Here is a 17,284-nt window from a genome sequence, read left to right as displayed (position 1 = left end):
CATTTGAGTCTTGGCCTCTATTGTGTCATAATATTTCCATGATTTTATTGTGCCCCATGCTTTCACATTTCATCCCTGGCCCTTCTATGCCCATTGGTGTCACAAGGGATCTTTAGATTGTTAGCCTGCATTGGGTCACAATGGTTCCTTGCTTCTCTTAACCTCTGTGGTGTCACAATGCATTTCATGCCATTTTAGCCCACTTGATGTCACAATGAATCATTTGATTCTTGGCCTCCATGGTGCCATAATGGTTCCTTGTTTCTATTGGCCCCCATGCTGTCACAATTCATCCCTGGCCCTTTTACGCCCCCTGGTGTCAAATGGGATCCTGGGATTATTAGCCTCCATTGGGTCACAATGGTTCCTTGCTTCTCTTAGCCCCTGTGGTGTCACAATGCATCCCATGCCCTTTTAGGCCACTTGATGTCACAATGAATCATTTGATTCTTGGCCTCCATGGTGTCATAATGGTTCCTTGTTTCTATTGGTCCCCGTGCTGTAACAATTCATCCCTGGCACTTTTTATACCCCCTGGTGCCACAAGGGATCATTAGATTGTTAGCCTGCATTGGGTCACAATGGTTCCTTGCTTCTCTTAACCTCTGTGGTGTCACAATGCATTCCAAGCCCTTTTAGGCCACTTGGTCTTACAGTGAATCATTTGATTCTTGGCCTCTATGGTGTCATAATATTTCCATGATTTTATTGTGCCCCATGCTTTCACATTTCATCCCTGGCCCTATTACAACCCCTGGTGCCACAAGGGATCATTAGATTGTTAGCCTGCATTGGGTCACAATGGTTCCTTGCTTCTCTTAACCTCTGTGGTGTCACAATGCATTCCAAGCCCTTTTAGGCCACTTGGTCTTACAATGAACCATTTGATTCTTGGCCTCCATGGTGTCATAATGGTTCCTTGCTTCTATAGGTCCCCATGCTGTCAGAGTTCATCCGTGGTCCTTTTGCGCCCCATGGTGTCAAAAGGGATTCTTAGATTGTTAGCCTGCATTGGGTCACAATGGTTACTTGCTTCTCTTAACCCCTGTGGTGTCACAATGCATCCCATGCCCTTTTAGGCCACTTGGTGTTACAATGAATCATTTGAGTCTTGGCCTCTATTGTGTCATAATATTTCCATGATTTTATTGTGCCCCATGCTTTCACATTTCATCCCTGGCCCTTCTAGGCCCATTGGTGTCACAAGGGACCATTAGATTGTTAGCCTGCATTGGGTCACAATGGTTCCTTGCTTCTCTTAACCTCTGTGGTGTCACAATGCATTTCATGCCATTTTAGGCCACTTGATGTCACAATGAATCATTTGATTCTTGGCCTCCATGGTGCCATAATGGTTCCTTGTTTCTATTGGCCCCCATGCTGTCACAATTCATCCCTGGCCCTTTTACGCCCCCTGGTGTCAAAAGGAATTCTTAGATTGTTAGCCGGCATTGGGTCACAATGGTTCCTTGCTTCTCTTAACCCCTGTGGTGTCACAATGCATCCCATGCCCTTTTAGGCCACTTGATGTCACAATGAATCATTTGATTCTTGGCCTCCATGGTGGCATAATAGATCCTTGCTTCTATTGGTCCCCGTGCTGTAACAATCCATCCCTGGCCATTTTAGGCCCCGTGGTGTCACAAGGGATCATTAGATTGTTAGCCTGCATTGGGTCACAATGGTTCCTTGCTTCTCTTAACCTCTGTGGTGTCACAATGCATTCCAAGACCTTTTAGGCCACTTGGTCTTACAATGAACCATTTGATTCTTGGCCTCCATGGTGTCATAATGGTTCCTTGCTTCTATAGGTCCCCATGCTGTCAGAGTTCATCCGTGGTCCTTTTGCGCCCCCTGGTGTCAAAAGGGATTCTTAGATTGTTAGCCTGCCTTGGGTCACAATGGTTCCTTGCTTCTCTTAACCCCTGTGGTGTCACAATGCATCCCATGCCCTTTTAGGCCACTTTATGTCACAATGAATCATTTGATTCTTGGCCTCCATGGTGTCATAATGGTTCCTTGTTTCTATTGGTCCCCGTGCTGTAACAATTCATCCCTGGCACTTTTTATACCCCCTGGTGCCACAAGGGATCATTAGATTGTTAGCCTGCATTGGGTCACAATGGTTCCTTGCTTCTCTTAACCTCTGTGGTGTCACAATGCATTCCAAGCCCTTTTAGGCCACTTGGTCTTACAATGAATCATTTGATTCTTGGCCTCTATGGTGTCATAATATTTCCATGATTTTATTGTGCCCCATGCTTTCACATTTCATCCCTGGCCCTATTACAACCCCTGGTGCCACAAGGGATCATTAGATTGTTAGCCTGCATTGGGTCACAATGGTTCCTTGCTTCTCTTAACCTCTGTGGTGTCACAATGCATTCCAAGCCCTTTTAGGCCACTTGGTCTTACAATGAACCATTTGATTCTTGGCCTCCATGGTGTCATAATGGTTCCTTGCTTCTATAGGTCCCCATTCTGTCAGAGTTCATCCGTGGTCCTTTTGCGCCCCATGGTGTCAAAAGGGATTCTTAGATTGTTAGCCTGCATTGGGTCACAATGGTTACTTGCTTCTCTTAACCCCTGTGGTGTCACAATGCATCCCATGCCCTTTTAGGCCACTTGGTGTTACACTGAATCATTTGAGTCTTGGCCTCTATTGTGTCATAATATTTCCATGATTTTATTGTGCCCCATGCTTTCACATTTCATCCCTGGCCCTTCTATGCCCATTGGTGTCACAAGGGATCTTTAGATTGTTAGCCTGCATTGGGTCACAATGGTTCCTTGCTTCTCTTAACCTCTGTGGTGTCACAATGCATTTCGTGCCATTTTAGGCCACTTGATGTCACAATGAATCATTTGATTCTTGGCCTCCATGGTGCCATAATGGTTCCTTGTTTCTATTGGCCCCCATGCTGTCACAATTCATCCCTGGCCCTTTTACGCCCCCTGGTGTCAAATGGGATCCTGGGATTATTAGCCTCCATTGGGTCACAATGGTTCCTTGCTTCTCTTAGCCCCTGTGGTGTCACAATGCATCCCATGCCCTTTTAGGCCACTTGGTGTTACAATGAATCATTTGAGTCTTGGCCTCTATGGTGTCATAATATTTCCATGATTTTATTGTGCCCCATGCTTTCACAATTCATCCCTGGCCCTATTACAACCCCTGGTGTCACAATGGATCATTAGATTGTTAGCCTGCATTGGGTCACAATGGTTCCTTGCTTCTCTTAACCTCTGTGGTGTCACAATGCATTCCAAGACCTTTTAGGCCACTTGGTCTTACAATGAACCATTTGATTCTTGGCCTTCATGGTGTCAAAATGGTTCCTTGCTTCTATGGGTCCCCATGCTGTCAGAGTTCATCCGTGGTCCTTTTGCGCCCCTCTGGTGTCAGAAGGGATTCTTAGATTGTTAGCCTGCATTGGGTCACAATGGTTCCTTGCTTCTCTTAACCCCTGTGGTGTCACAATGCATCCCATGCCCTTTTAGGCCACTTGATGTCACAATGAATCATTTGATTCTTGGCCTCCATGGTGTCATAATGGTTCCTTGTTTCTATTGGTCCCCGTGCTGTAACAATTCATCCCTGGCACTTTTTATACCCCCTGGTGCCACAAGGGATCATTAGATTGTTAGCCTGCATTGGGTCACAATGGTTCCTTGCTTCTCTTAACCTCTGTGGTGTCACAATGCATTCCAAGCCCTTTTAGGCCACTTGGTCTTACAGTGAATCATTTGATTCTTGGCCTCTATGGTGTCATAATATTTCCATGATTTTATTGTGCCCCATGCTTTCACATTTCATCCCTGGCCCTATTACAACCCCTGGTGCCACAAGGGATCATTAGATTGTTAGCCTGCATTGGGTCACAATGGTTCCTTGCTTCTCTTAACCTCTGTGGTGTCACAATGCATTCCAAGCCCTTTTAGGCCACTTGGTCTTACAATGAACCATTTGATTCTTGGCCTCCATGGTGTCATAATGGTTCCTTGCTTCTATAGGTCCCCATGCTGTCAGAGTTCATCCGTGGTCCTTTTGCGCCTTCTGGTGTCAAAAGGGATTCTTAGATTGTTAGCCTGCATTGGGTCACAATGGTTACTTGCTTCTCTTAACCCCTGTGGTGTCACAATGCATCCCATGCCCTTTTAGGCCACTTGGTGTTACAATGAATCATTTGAGTCTTGGCCTCTATTGTGTCATAATATTTCCATGATTTTATTGTGCCCCATGCTTTCACATTTCATCCCTGGCCCTTCTAGGCCCATTGGTGTCACAAGGGACCATTAGATTGTTAGCCTGCATTGGGTCACAATGGTTCCTTGCTTCTCTTAACCTCTGTGGTGTCACAATGCATTTCATGCCATTTTAGGCCACTTGATGTCACAATGAATCATTTGATTCTTGGCCTCCATGGTGCCATAATGGTTCCTTGTTTCTATTGGCCCCCATGCTGTCACAATTCATCCCTGGCCCTTTTACGCCCCCTGGTGTCACAAGGGATCATTAGATTGTTAGCCTGCATTGGGTCACAATGGTTCCTTGCTTCTCTTAACCCCTGTGGTGTCACAATGCATCCCATGCCCTTTTAGACCACTTGGTGTTACAATGAATCATTTGAGTCTTGGCCGCTATGGTGTCATAATATTTCCATGATTTTATTGTGCCCCATGCTTTCACAATTCATCCCTGGCCCTATTACAACCCCTGGTGTCACAATGGATCATTAGATTGTTAGCCTGCATTGGGTCACAATGGTTCCTTGCTTCTCTTAACCTCTGTGGTGTCACAATGCATTCCAAGACCTTTTAGGCCACTTGGTCTTACAATGAACCATTTGATTCTTGGCCTTCATGGTGTCAAAATGGTTCCTTGCTTCTATGGGTCCCCATGCTGTCAGAGTTCATCCGTGGTCCTTTTGCGCCCCTCTGGTGTCAGAAGGGATTCTTAGATTGTTAGCCTGCCTTGGGTCACAATGGTTCCTTGCTTCTCTTAACCCCTGTGGTGTCACAATGCATCCCATGCCCTTTTAGGCCACTTGATGTCACAATGAATCATTTGATTCTTGGCCTCCATGGTGACAAAAAAATCCTTGCTTCTATTGGTCCCCGTGCTGTAACAATCCATCCCTGGCCCTTTTAGGCACACTGGTGTCACAAGGGATCATTAGATTGTTAGCCTGCATTGGGTCACAATGGTTCCTTGCTTCTCTCTAGCCCCTGTGGTGTCACCATGCATCCCATGCCCATTTAGGCCACTTGGTGTTACAATGAATCATTTGATTTTTGGCCTCTATTGTGTCATAATATTTCAATGATTTTATTGTGCCCCATGCTTTAACAATTCATCCCGGGCCCTTTTACGCCCCCTGGTGTCACAATGGATCATTAGATTGTTAGCCTGCATTGGGTCACAATGGTTCCTTGCTTCTCTTAACCCCTGTGGTGTCACAATGCATCCCATGCCCCTTTAGGCCACTTGTTGCCACAATGAATCATTTGATTCTTGGCCTCCATGGTGGCATAATAGATCCTTGCTTCTATTGGTCCCCGTGCTGTAACAATCCATCCCTGGCCATTTTAGGCCCCCGGTGTCACAAGGGACCATTAGATTGTTAGCCTGCATTGGGTCACAATGGTTCCTTGCTTCTCTTAACCTCTGTGGTGTCACAATGAATCCCATGCCCTTTTAGGCCACTTGGTCTTACAATGAATCATATGATTCTTGGCCTCTATGGTGTCATAATATTTCCATGATTTTATTGTGCCCCATGATTTCACATTTCATCCCTGGCCCGATTACAACCCCTGGTGCCACAAGGGATCATTAGATTGTTAGCCTGCATTGGGTCACAATGGTTCCTTGCTTCTCTTAGCCCCTGTGGTGTCAGAATGCATCCCATGCCCTTTTAGGCCCCTTGGTGTTACAATGAATAATTGGAGTCTTGGCCTCTATTGTGTCATAATATTTCCATGATTTTATTGTGCCCCATGCTTTCACAATTCATCCCTGGCCCTATTACAACCCCTGGTGCCACAAGGGATCATTAGATTGTTAGCCTGCATTGGGTCACAATGGTTCCTTGCTTCTCTTAACCTCTGTGGTGTCACAATGCATTCCAAGCCCTTTTAGGCCACTTGGTCTTACAATGAACCATTTGATTCTTGGCCTCCATGGTGTCATAATGGTTCCTTGCTTCTATAGGTCCCCATGCTGTCAGAGTTCATCCGTGGTCCTTTTGCGCCCCCTGGTGTCAAAAGGGATTCTTAGACTGTTAGCCTGCATTGGGTCACAATGGTTCCTTTCTTCTCTTAGCCCCTGTGGTGTCAGAATGCATCCCATGCCCTTTTAGGCCCCTTGGTGTTACAATGAATCGTTTGATTCTTGTCCTCTATGGTGTCATAATATTTCCATGATTTTATTGTGCCCCATGCTTTCTCAATTCATCCCTGGCCCTATTACAACCCCTGGAGTCACAATGGATCATTAGATTGTTAGCCTGCATTGGGTCACAATGGTTCCTTGCTTCTCTTAACCCCTGTGGTGTCACAATGCATCCCATGCCCTTTTAGGCCACTTGATGTCACAATGAATCATTTGATTTTTGGCCTCCATGGTGGCATAATTGTAGCAGGTTTTAATTGGGCCCCATGCTTTCACAATTCATTCCTGGCCCTTTTAGGCCCATTGGTGTCACACGGGACCATTAGATTGTTAGCCTCCATTGGGTAACAATGGTTCCTTGCTTCTCTTAACCTCTGTGCTGTCACAATGCATTCCAAGCCCTTTTAGGCCACTTGGTCTAACAATGAACCATTTGATTCTTGGCCTTCATGGTGTCATAATGGTTCCTTGCTTCTATGGGTCCCCATGCTGTCAGAGTTCATCCGTGGTTCTTTTATGCGCCCTGGTGTCAAAGGGGATTCTTAGATTGTTAGCCTCCATTGGGTAACAATGGTTCCTTGCTTCTCTTAACCTCTGTGGTGTCACAATGCATCCCAAGCCCTTTTAGGCCACTTGATGTCACAATGAATCATTTGATTTTTGGCCTCCATGGTGGCATAATTGTACCAGGTTTTAATTGGGCCCCATGCTTTCACAATTCATCCCTGGCCCTTTTAGGCCCATTGGTGTCACAAGGGACCATTAGATTGTTAGCCTGCATTGGGTCACAATGGTTCCTTGCTTCTCTTAACCTCTGTGGTGTCACAATGCATCCCATGCCCTTTTAGGCCACTTGATGTCACAATGAATCATTTGATTCTTGGCCTCCATGGTGTCATAGTAGTTCCTTTTATCTATTGGGCCCCATGATGTCACAATTCATCCCTGGCCCTTTTACGCCCCCTGGTGTCAAATGGGATCCTGGGATTATTAGCCTCCATTAGGTCACAATGGATCCTTGCTTCTCTTAACTCCTGTGGTGTCACAATGCATCCCATGCCCTTTTAGGCCACTTGATGTCACAATGAATCATTTGATTCTTGGCCTCCATGGTGACAAAAGAGATCCTTGCTTCTATTGGTCCCCGTGCTGTGACAATTCATCCCTGGCCCCTTTTTATACCCCCTGGTGCCACAAGGGATCATTAGATTGTTAGCCTGCATTGGGTCACAATGGTTCCTTGCTTCTCTTAACCCCTGTGGTGTCACAATGCATCCCATGCCCTTTTAGGCCACTTGTTGTCACAAGGAATTATTTGATTCTTGGCCTCCATGGTGGCATAATAGATCCTTGCTTCTATTGGTCCCCGTGCGGTAACAATCCATCCCTGGCCATTTTAGGCCCCCTGGTGTCACAAGGGACCATTAGATTGTTAGCCTGCATTGGGTCACAATGGTTCCTTGCTTCTCTTAACCTCTGTGGTGTCACAATGAATCCCATGCGCTTTTAGGCCACTTGGTCTTACAATGAATCATATGATTCTTGGCCTCTATGGTGTCATAATATTTCCATGATTTTATTGTGCCCCATGCTTTCACATTTCATCCCTGGCCCTATTACAACCCCTGGTGCCACAAGGGATTCTTAGATTGTTAGCCTGCATTGGGTCACAATGGTTCCTTGCGTCTCTTAACCCCTGTGGTGTCACAATGCATCCCATGCGCTTTTAGGCCACTTGGTGTTACAATGAATCATTTGATTCTTGGCCTCTATGGTGTCATAATATTTCCATGTTTTTATTGTGCCCCATGCTTTCACAATTCATCCCTGGCCCTATTACAACCCCTGGTGTCACAATGGATCATTAGATTGTTAGCCTGCATTGGGTCACAATGGTTCCTTGCTTCTCTTAACCTCTGTGGTGTCACAATGAATCCCATGCCCTTTTAGGCCACTTGGTCTTACAATGAACCATTTGATTCTTGGCCTTCATGGTGTCAGAATGGTTCCTTGCTTCTATGGGTCCCCATGCTGTCAGAGTTCATCCGTGGTCCTTTTGCGCACCTCTGGTGTCAGAAGGGATTCTTAGCTTGTTAGCCTGCCTTGGGTCAAAATGGTTCCTTGCTTCTCTTAACCCCTGTGGTGTCACAATGCATCCCATGCCCTTTTAGGCCACTTGATGTCACAATGAATCATTTGATTCTTGGCCTCCATGGTGACATAATAGATCCTTCCTTGTCTTGTTCCCCGTGCTGCAACAATTCATCCCTGGCCCTTTTTATACCCCCTGGTGCCACAAGGGATCATTAGATTGTTAGCCTGCATTGGGTCACAATGGTTCCTTGCGTCTCTTAACCCCTGTGGTGTCACCATGCATCCCATGCCCTTTTAGGCCACTTGGTCTTACAATGAATCATTTGATTCTTGGCCCCTATGGTGTCATAATATTTCCATGTTTTTATTGTGCCCCATGCTTTCACAATTCATCCCTGGCCCTATTACAACCCCTGGTGTCACAATGGATCATTAGATTGTTAGCCTGCCTGGGGTCACAATGGTTACTTGCTTCTCTTAACCCCTGTGGTGTCACAATGCATCCCATGCCCTTTTAGGCCACTTGATGTCACAATGAATCATTTGATTCTTGGCCTCCATGGTGTCATAATGGTTCCTTGTTTCTATTGGCCCCCATGCTGTCACAATTCATCACTGGCCCTTTTACGACCCCTGGTGTCAAATGGGATCCTGGGATTATTAGCCTCCATTGGGTCACAATGGACCCTTGCTTCTCTTAACCCCTGTGGTGTCACAATGCATCCCATGCTCTTTTAGGCCACTTGATGTCTCAATGAATCATTTGATTCTTGGCCTCCATGGTGGCATAATAGATCCTTGCTTGTCTTGGTCCCCGTGCTGCAACAAGTCACCCTGGCCCTTATTATACCCCCTGGTGTCACAAGGGATCATTAGATTGTTAGCCTGCATTGGGTCGCAATGGTTCCTTGCTTCTCTTAACCCCTGTGGTGTCACAATACATCCCATGCGCTTTTAGGCCACTTGGTGTTACAATGAATCATTTGAGTCTTGGCCTCTATTTTGTCATAATATTTCCATGTTTTTATTGTGCCCCATGCTTTCACAATTCATCCCTGGCCCTATTACAACCCCTGGTGTCACAATGGATCATTAGATTGTTAGCCTGCATTGGGTCACAATGGTTCCTTGCTTCTCTTAACCTCTGTGGTGTCACAATGCATTCCAAGCCCTTTTAGGCCACTTGGTCTTATAATGAACCCTTTTATTCTTGGCCTCCATGGTGTCATAATGGTTCCTTGCTTCTCTAGGTCCCCATGCTGTCAGAGTTCATCCGTGGTCCTTTTGCGCCCCCTGGTGTCAAAAGGGATTCTTAGATTGTTAGCCTGTAGTGGGTCACAATGGTTCCTTGCTTCTCATAACCCCTGTGGTGTCACAATGCATCCCATGCCCTTTTAGGCCACTTGATGTCACAATGAATTATTTCATTTTTGGCCTCCATGGTGGCATAATTGTACCATGTTTTAATTGGGCCCCATGATTTCACAATTCATCCCTGGCACTTTTAGGCCCATTGGTAGCACAGGCGACCATTAGATTGTTTGCCTCCATTGGGTAACAATGGATCCTTGCTTCTCTTAACCTCTGAGGTGTCACAATGCATCCCATGCCATTTTAGGCCACTTGATGTCACAATGAATCACTTGATTCTTGGCCTCCATGGTGTCATAATAGTTCCTTTTTTCTACTGGGCCCCATGCTGTCACAATTCTCCACTGGCCCTTTTACGCCCCCTGGTGTCAAATGGGATCCTGGGATTATTAGCCTCCATTGGGTCACAATGGATCCTTCCTTCTCTTAACCCCTGTGGTGTCACAATGCATCCCATGCCATTTTAGGCCACTTGATGTCACAATGAATCATTTGATTCTTGGCCTCCATGGTGTCATAATGGTTCCTTGTTTCCACTGGGCCCCATGCTGTAACAATCCATCCCTGGCCCTTTTACGCCCCCTGGTGTCAAATGGGATCCTGGGATTATTAGCCTCCATTGGGTCACAATGGATCCTTGCTTCTCTTAACCCCTGTGCTGTCACAATGCATCCCATGCCCTTTTAGGTCACTTGATGTCACAATGAATCATTTGATTCTTGGCCTCCATGGTGACATAATAGATCCTTGCTTCTCTTGGTCCCCGTGCTGCAACAATTCATCCCTGGCCCTTTTTATACCCCCTGGTGCCACAAGGGATCATTAGATTGTTAGCCTGCATTGGGTCACAATGGTTCCTTGCGTCTCTTAACCCCTGTGGTTTCACAATGCATCCCATGCCCTTTTAGGCCACTTGGTCTTACAATGGATCATTTGAGTCTTGGCCTCTATGGTGTCATAATATTTCCATGTTTTTATTGTGCCCCATGCTTTCACAATTCATCCCTGGCCATATTACAACCCCTGGTGCCACAAGGGATCATTAGATTCTTAGCCTGCATTGGGTCACAATGGATCCTTGCTTCTCTTAACCTCTGTGGTGTCACAATGCATTCCAAGACCTTTTAGGCCACTTGGTCTTACAATGAATCATTTGATTATTGGCGTCCATGGTGTCAAAATGGTTCCTTGCTTCTATAGGTCCCCATGCTGTCAGAGTTCATCCGTGGTCCTTTTGCGCCCCCTGGTGTCAAAAGGGATTCTTAGATTGTTGCCCTGCCTGGGGTCACAATGGTTCCTTGCTTCTCTTAACCCCTGTGCTGTCACAATGCATCCCATGAACTTTTAGGCCACTTGATGTCACAATGAATCATTTGATTCTTGGCCTCCATGGTGACATAATAGATCCTTGCTTCTATTGGTCCCCGTGCTGTAACAATTCATCCCTTGCCCTTTTTATACCCCCTGGTGCCACAAGGGATCATTAGATTGTTAGCCTGCATTGGGTCACAATGGTTCCTTGCTTCTCTTAACCTCTGTGGTGTCACAATGCATTCCAAGCCCTTTTAGGCCACTTGGTCTTACAATGAACCATTTGATTCTTGGCCTTCATGGTGTCATAATGGTTCCTTGCTTCTATAGGTCCCCATGGTGTCAGAGTTCATCCGTGGTCCTTTTGCGCCCCCTGGTGTCAAAAGGGATTCTTAGATTGTTAGCCGGCATTGGGTCACAATGGTTCCTTGCTTCTCTTAACCCCTGTGGTGTCACAATGCATCCCATGCCCTTTTAGGCCACTTGATGTCACAATGAATCATTTGATTCTTGGCCTCCATGGTGGCATAATAGATCCTTGCTTCTATTGGTCCCCGTGCTGAAACAATCCATCCCTGGCCATTTTAGGCCCCTGGTGACACAAGGGATCATTAGATTGTTAGCCTGCATTGGGTCACAATGGTTCCTTGCTTCTCTTAACCCCTGTGCTGTCACAATGCATCCCATGCCCTTTTAGGCCACTTGGTGTTACACTGAAACATTTGAGTCTTGGCCTCTATTGTGTCATAATATTTCCATGTTTTTATTGTGCCCCATGCTTTCACATTTCATCCCTGGCCCTATTATAACCCCTGGTGTCACAATGGATCATTAGATTGTTAGCCTCCCTTGGATCACAATGGTTCCTTGCTTCTCTTAACCTCTGTGGTGTCACAATGCATTCCAAGACCTTTTAGGCCACTTGGTCTTACAATGAACCATTTGATTCTTGGCCTCCATGGTGTCATAATGGTTCCTTGCTTCTATAGGTCCCCATGCTGTCAGAGTTCATCCGTGGTCCTTTTGCGCCCCCTGGTGTCAAAAGGGATTCTTAGATTGTTAGCCTGCCTTGGGTCACAATGGTTCCTTGCTTCTCTTAACCCCTGTGGTGTCACAATGCATCCCATGCCCTTTTAGGCCACTTGATGTCACAATGAATCATTTGATTCTTGGCCTCCATGGTGACATAATAGATCCTTGCTTCTATTGGTCCCCGTGCTGTAACAATCCATCCCTGGACATTTTAGGCCCCCTGGTGACAAAAGGGATCATTAGATTGTTATCCTGCATTGGGTCACAATGGTTCCTTGCTTCTCTTAGCCCCTGTGGTGTCACAATGCATCCCACGCCCTTTTAGGCCACTTGGTCTTACAATGAATCATCTGAGTCTTGGCCTCTGTTGTGTCATGATATTTCCATGTTTTTATTGTGCCCCATGCTTTCACAATTCATCCCTGGCCCTATTACCACCCCTGGTGACACAATGGATCTTTAGATTGTTAGCTTGCATTGTGTCACAATGGTTCCTTGCTTCTCTTAACCTCTGTGGTGTCACAATGCATTCCAAGACCTTTTAGGCCACTTGGTCTTACAATGAACCATTTGATTATTGGCCTTCATGGTGTCATAATGGTTCCTTGCTTCTATAGGTCCCCATGCTGTCACAGTTCATCCGTGGTCCTTTTGCGCCCCCTGGTGTCAAAAAGGATTCTTAGATTGTTAGCCTGCATTGGGTCACAATGGTTCCTTGCTTCTCTTAACCCCTGTGGTGTCACAATGCATCCCATGCCCTTTTAGGCCACTTGATGTCACAATGAATCATTTGATTCTTGGCCTCCATGGTGACATAATTGATCCTTGCTTCTATTGGTCCCCGTGCTGTAACAATCCATCCCTGGCCCTTTTTATACCCCCTGGTGCCACAAGGGATCATTAGATTGTTAGCCTGCATTGGGTCACAATGGTTCCTTGCTTCTCTTAACCTCTGTGGTGTCACAATGCATTCCAAGACCTTTCAGGCCACTTGGTCTTACAATGAATCATATGATTCTTGGCCTCTATGGTGTCATAATATTTCCATGATTTTATTGTGCCCCATGCTTTCACATTTCATCCCTGGCCCTATTACAACCCCTGGTGCCACAAGGGATTCTTAGATTGTTAGCCTGCATTGGGTCACAATGGTTCCTTGCGTCTCTTAACCCCTGTGGTGTCACAATGCATCCCATGCGCTTTTAGGCCACTTGGTGTTACAATGAATCATTTGATTCTTGGCCTCTATGGTGTCATAATATTTCCATGTTTTTATTGTGCCCCATGCTTTCACAATTCATCCCTGGCCCTATTACAACCCCTGGTGTCACAATGGATCATTAGATTGTTAGCCTGCATTGGGTCACAATGGTTCCTTGCTTCTCTTAACCTCTGTGGTGTCACAATGAATTCCAAGCCCTTTTAGGCCACTTGGTCTTACAATGAACCATTTGATTCTTGGCCTTCATGGTGTCAGAATGGTTCCTTGCTTCTATGGGTCCCCATGCTGTCAGAGTTCATCCGTGGTCCTTTTGCGCACCTCTGGTGTCAGAAGGGATTCTTAGCTTGTTAGCCTGCCTTGGGTCAAAATGGTTCCTTGCTTCTCTTAACCCCTGTGGTGTCACAATGCATCCCATGCCCTTTTAGGCCACTTGATGTCACAATGAATCATTTGATTCTTGGCCTCCATGGTGACATAATAGATCCTTGCTTGTCTTGTTCCCCGTGCTGCAACAATTCATCCCTGGCCCTTTTTATACCCCCTGGTGCCACAAGGGATCATTAGATTGTTAGCCTGCATTGGGTCACAATGGTTCCTTGCGTCTCTTAACCCCTGTGGTGTCACCATGCATCCCATGCCCTTTTAGGCCACTTGGTCTTACAATGAATCATTTGATTCTTGGCCCCTATGGTGTCATAATATTTCCATGTTTTTATTGTGCCCCATGCTTTCACAATTCATCCCTGGCCCTATTACAACCCCTGGTGTCACAATGGATCATTAGATTGTTAGCCTGCCTGGGGTCACAATGGTTACTTGCTTCTCTTAACCCCTGTGGTGTCACAATGCATCCCATGCCCTTTTAGGCCACTTGATGTCACAATGAATCATTTGATTCTTGGCCTCCATGGTGTCATAATGGTTCCTTGTTTCTATTGGCCCCCATGCTGTCACAATTCATCACTGGCCCTTTTACGACCCCTGGTGTCAAATGGGATCCTGGGATTATTAGCCTCCATTGGGTCACAATGGACCCTTGCTTCTCTTAACCCCTGTGGTGTCACAATGCATCCCATGCTCTTTTAGGCCACTTGATGTCTCAATGAATCATTTGATTCTTGGCCTCCATGGTGGCATAATAGATCCTTGCCTGTCTTGGTCCCCGTGCTGCAACAAGTCACCCTGGCCCTTATTATACCCCCTGGTGTCACAAGGGATCATTAGATTGTTAGCCTGCATTGGGTCACAATGGTTCCTTGCTTCTCTTAACCCCTGTGGTGTCACAATACATCCCATGCGCTTTTAGGCCACTTGGTGTTACAATGAATCATTTGAGTCTTGGCCTCTATTTTGTCATAATATTTCCATGTTTTTATTGTGCCCCATGCTTTCACAATTCATCCCTGGCCCTATTACAACCCCTGGTGTCACAATGGATCATTAGATTGTTAGCCTGCATTGGGTCACAATGGTTCCTTGCTTCTCTTAACCTCTGTGGTGTCACAATGCATTCCAAGACCTTTTAGGCCACTTGGTCTTATAATGAACCATTTTATTCTTGGCCTCCATGGTGTCATAATGGTTCCTTGCTTCTCTAGGTCCCCATGCTGTCAGAGTTCATCCGTGGTCCTTTTGCGCCCCCTGGTGTCAAAAGGGAATCTTAGATTGTTAGCCTGTAGTGGGTCACAATGGTTCCTTGCTTCTCATAACCCCTGTGGTGTCACAATGCATCCCATGCCCTTTTAGGCCACTTGATGTCACAATGAATTATTTCATTTTTGGCCTCCATGGTGGCATAATTGTACCATGTTTTAATTGGGCCCCATGATTTCACAATTCATCCCTGGCACTTTTAGGCCCATTGGTAGCACAGGCGACCATTAGATTGTTTGCCTCCATTGGGTAACAATGGATCCTTGCTTCTCTTAACCTCTGAGGTGTCACAATGCATTCCATGCCATTTTAGGCCACTTGATGTCACAATGAATCACTTGATTCTTGGCCTCCATGGTGTCATAATAGTTCCTTTTTTCTACTGGGCCCCATGCTGTCACAATTCTCCACTGGCCCTTTTACGCCCCCTGGTGTCAAATGGGATCCTGGGATTATTAGCCTCCATTGGGTCACAATGGATCCTTCCTTCTCTTAACCCCTGTGGTGTCACAATGCATCCCATGCCATTTTAGGCCACTTGATGTCACAATGAATCATTTGATTCTTGGCCTCCATGGTGTCATAATGGTTCCTTGTTTCCACTGGGCCCCATGCTGTAACAATCCATCCCTGGCCCTTTTACGCCCCCTGGTGTCAAATGGGATCCTGGGATTATTAGCCTCCATTGGGTCACAATGGATCCTTGCTTCTCTTAACCCCTGTGCTGTCACAATGCATCCCATGCCCTTTTAGGTCACTTGATGTCACAATGAATCATTTGATTCTTGGCCTCCATGGTGACATAATAGATCCTTGCTTCTCTTGGTCCCCGTGCTGCAACAATTCATCCCTGGCCCTTTTTATACCCCCTGGTGCCAAAAGGGATCATTAGATTGTTAGCCTGCATTGGGTCACAATGGTTCCTTGCGTCTCTTAACCCCTGTGGTTTCACAATGCATCCCATGCCCTTTTAGGCCACTTGGTCTTACAATGGATCATTTGAGTCTTGGCCTCTATGGTGTCATAATATTTCCATGTTTTTATTGTGCCCCATGCTTTCACAATTCATCCCTGGCCATATTACAACCCCTGGTGCCACAAGGGATCATTAGATTGTTAGCCTGCATTGGGTCACAATGGATCCTTGCTTCTCTTAACCTCTGTGGTGTCACAATGCATTCCAAGACCTTTTAGGCCACTTGGTCTTACAATGAACCATTTGATTATTGGCGTCCATGGTGTCAAAATGGTTCCTTGCATCTATAGGTCCCCATGCTGTCAGAGTTCATCCGTGGTCCTTTTGCGCCCCCTGGTGTCAAAAGGGATTCTTAGATTGTTGCCCTGCCTGGGGTCACAATGGTTCCTTGCTTCTCTTAACCCCTGTGCTGTCACAATGCATCCCATGAACTTTTAGGCCACTTGATGTCACAATGAATCATTTGATTCTTGGCCTCCATGGTGACATAATAGATCCTTGCTTCTATTGGTCCCCGTGCTGTAACAATTCATCCCTTGCCCTTTTTATACCCCCTGGTGCCACAAGGGATCATTAGATTGTTAGCCTGCATTGGGTCACAATGGTTCCTTGCTTCTCTTAACCTCTGTGGTGTCACAATGCATTCCAAGCCCTTTTAGGCCACTTGGTCTTACAATGAACCATTTGATTCTTGGCCTTCATGGTGTCATAATGGTTCCTTGCTTCTATAGGTCCCCATGGTGTCAGAGTTCATCCGTGGTCCTTTTGCGCCCCCTGGTGTCAAAAGGGATTCTTAGATTGTTAGCCTGCATTGGGTCACAATGGTTCCTTGCTTCTCTTAACCCCTGTGGTGTCACAATGCATCCCATGCCCTTTTAGGCCACTTGATGTCACAATGAATCATTTGATTCTTGGCCTCCATGGTGGCATAATAGATCCTTGCTTCTATTGGTCCCCGTGCTGAAACAATCCATCCCTGGCCATTTTAGGCCCCTGGTGACACAAGGGATCATTAGATTGTTAGCCTGCATTGGGTCACAATGGTTCCTTGCTTCTCTTAACCCCTGTGCTGTCACAATGCATCCCATGCCCTTTTAGGCCACTTGGTGTTACACTGAAACATTTGAGTCTTGGCCTCTATGGTGTCATAATATTTCCATGTTTTTATTGTGCCCCATGCTTTCACATTTCATCCCTGGCCCTATTACAACCCCTGGTGTCACAATGGATC

Source organism: Cinclus cinclus, chromosome 22 (genome assembly GCF_963662255.1).
Source record: "Cinclus cinclus chromosome 22, bCinCin1.1, whole genome shotgun sequence".
Classification (NCBI taxonomy): Eukaryota; Metazoa; Chordata; class Aves; order Passeriformes; family Cinclidae; genus Cinclus; species Cinclus cinclus.
This window is presented reverse-complemented; position numbering follows the sequence as displayed.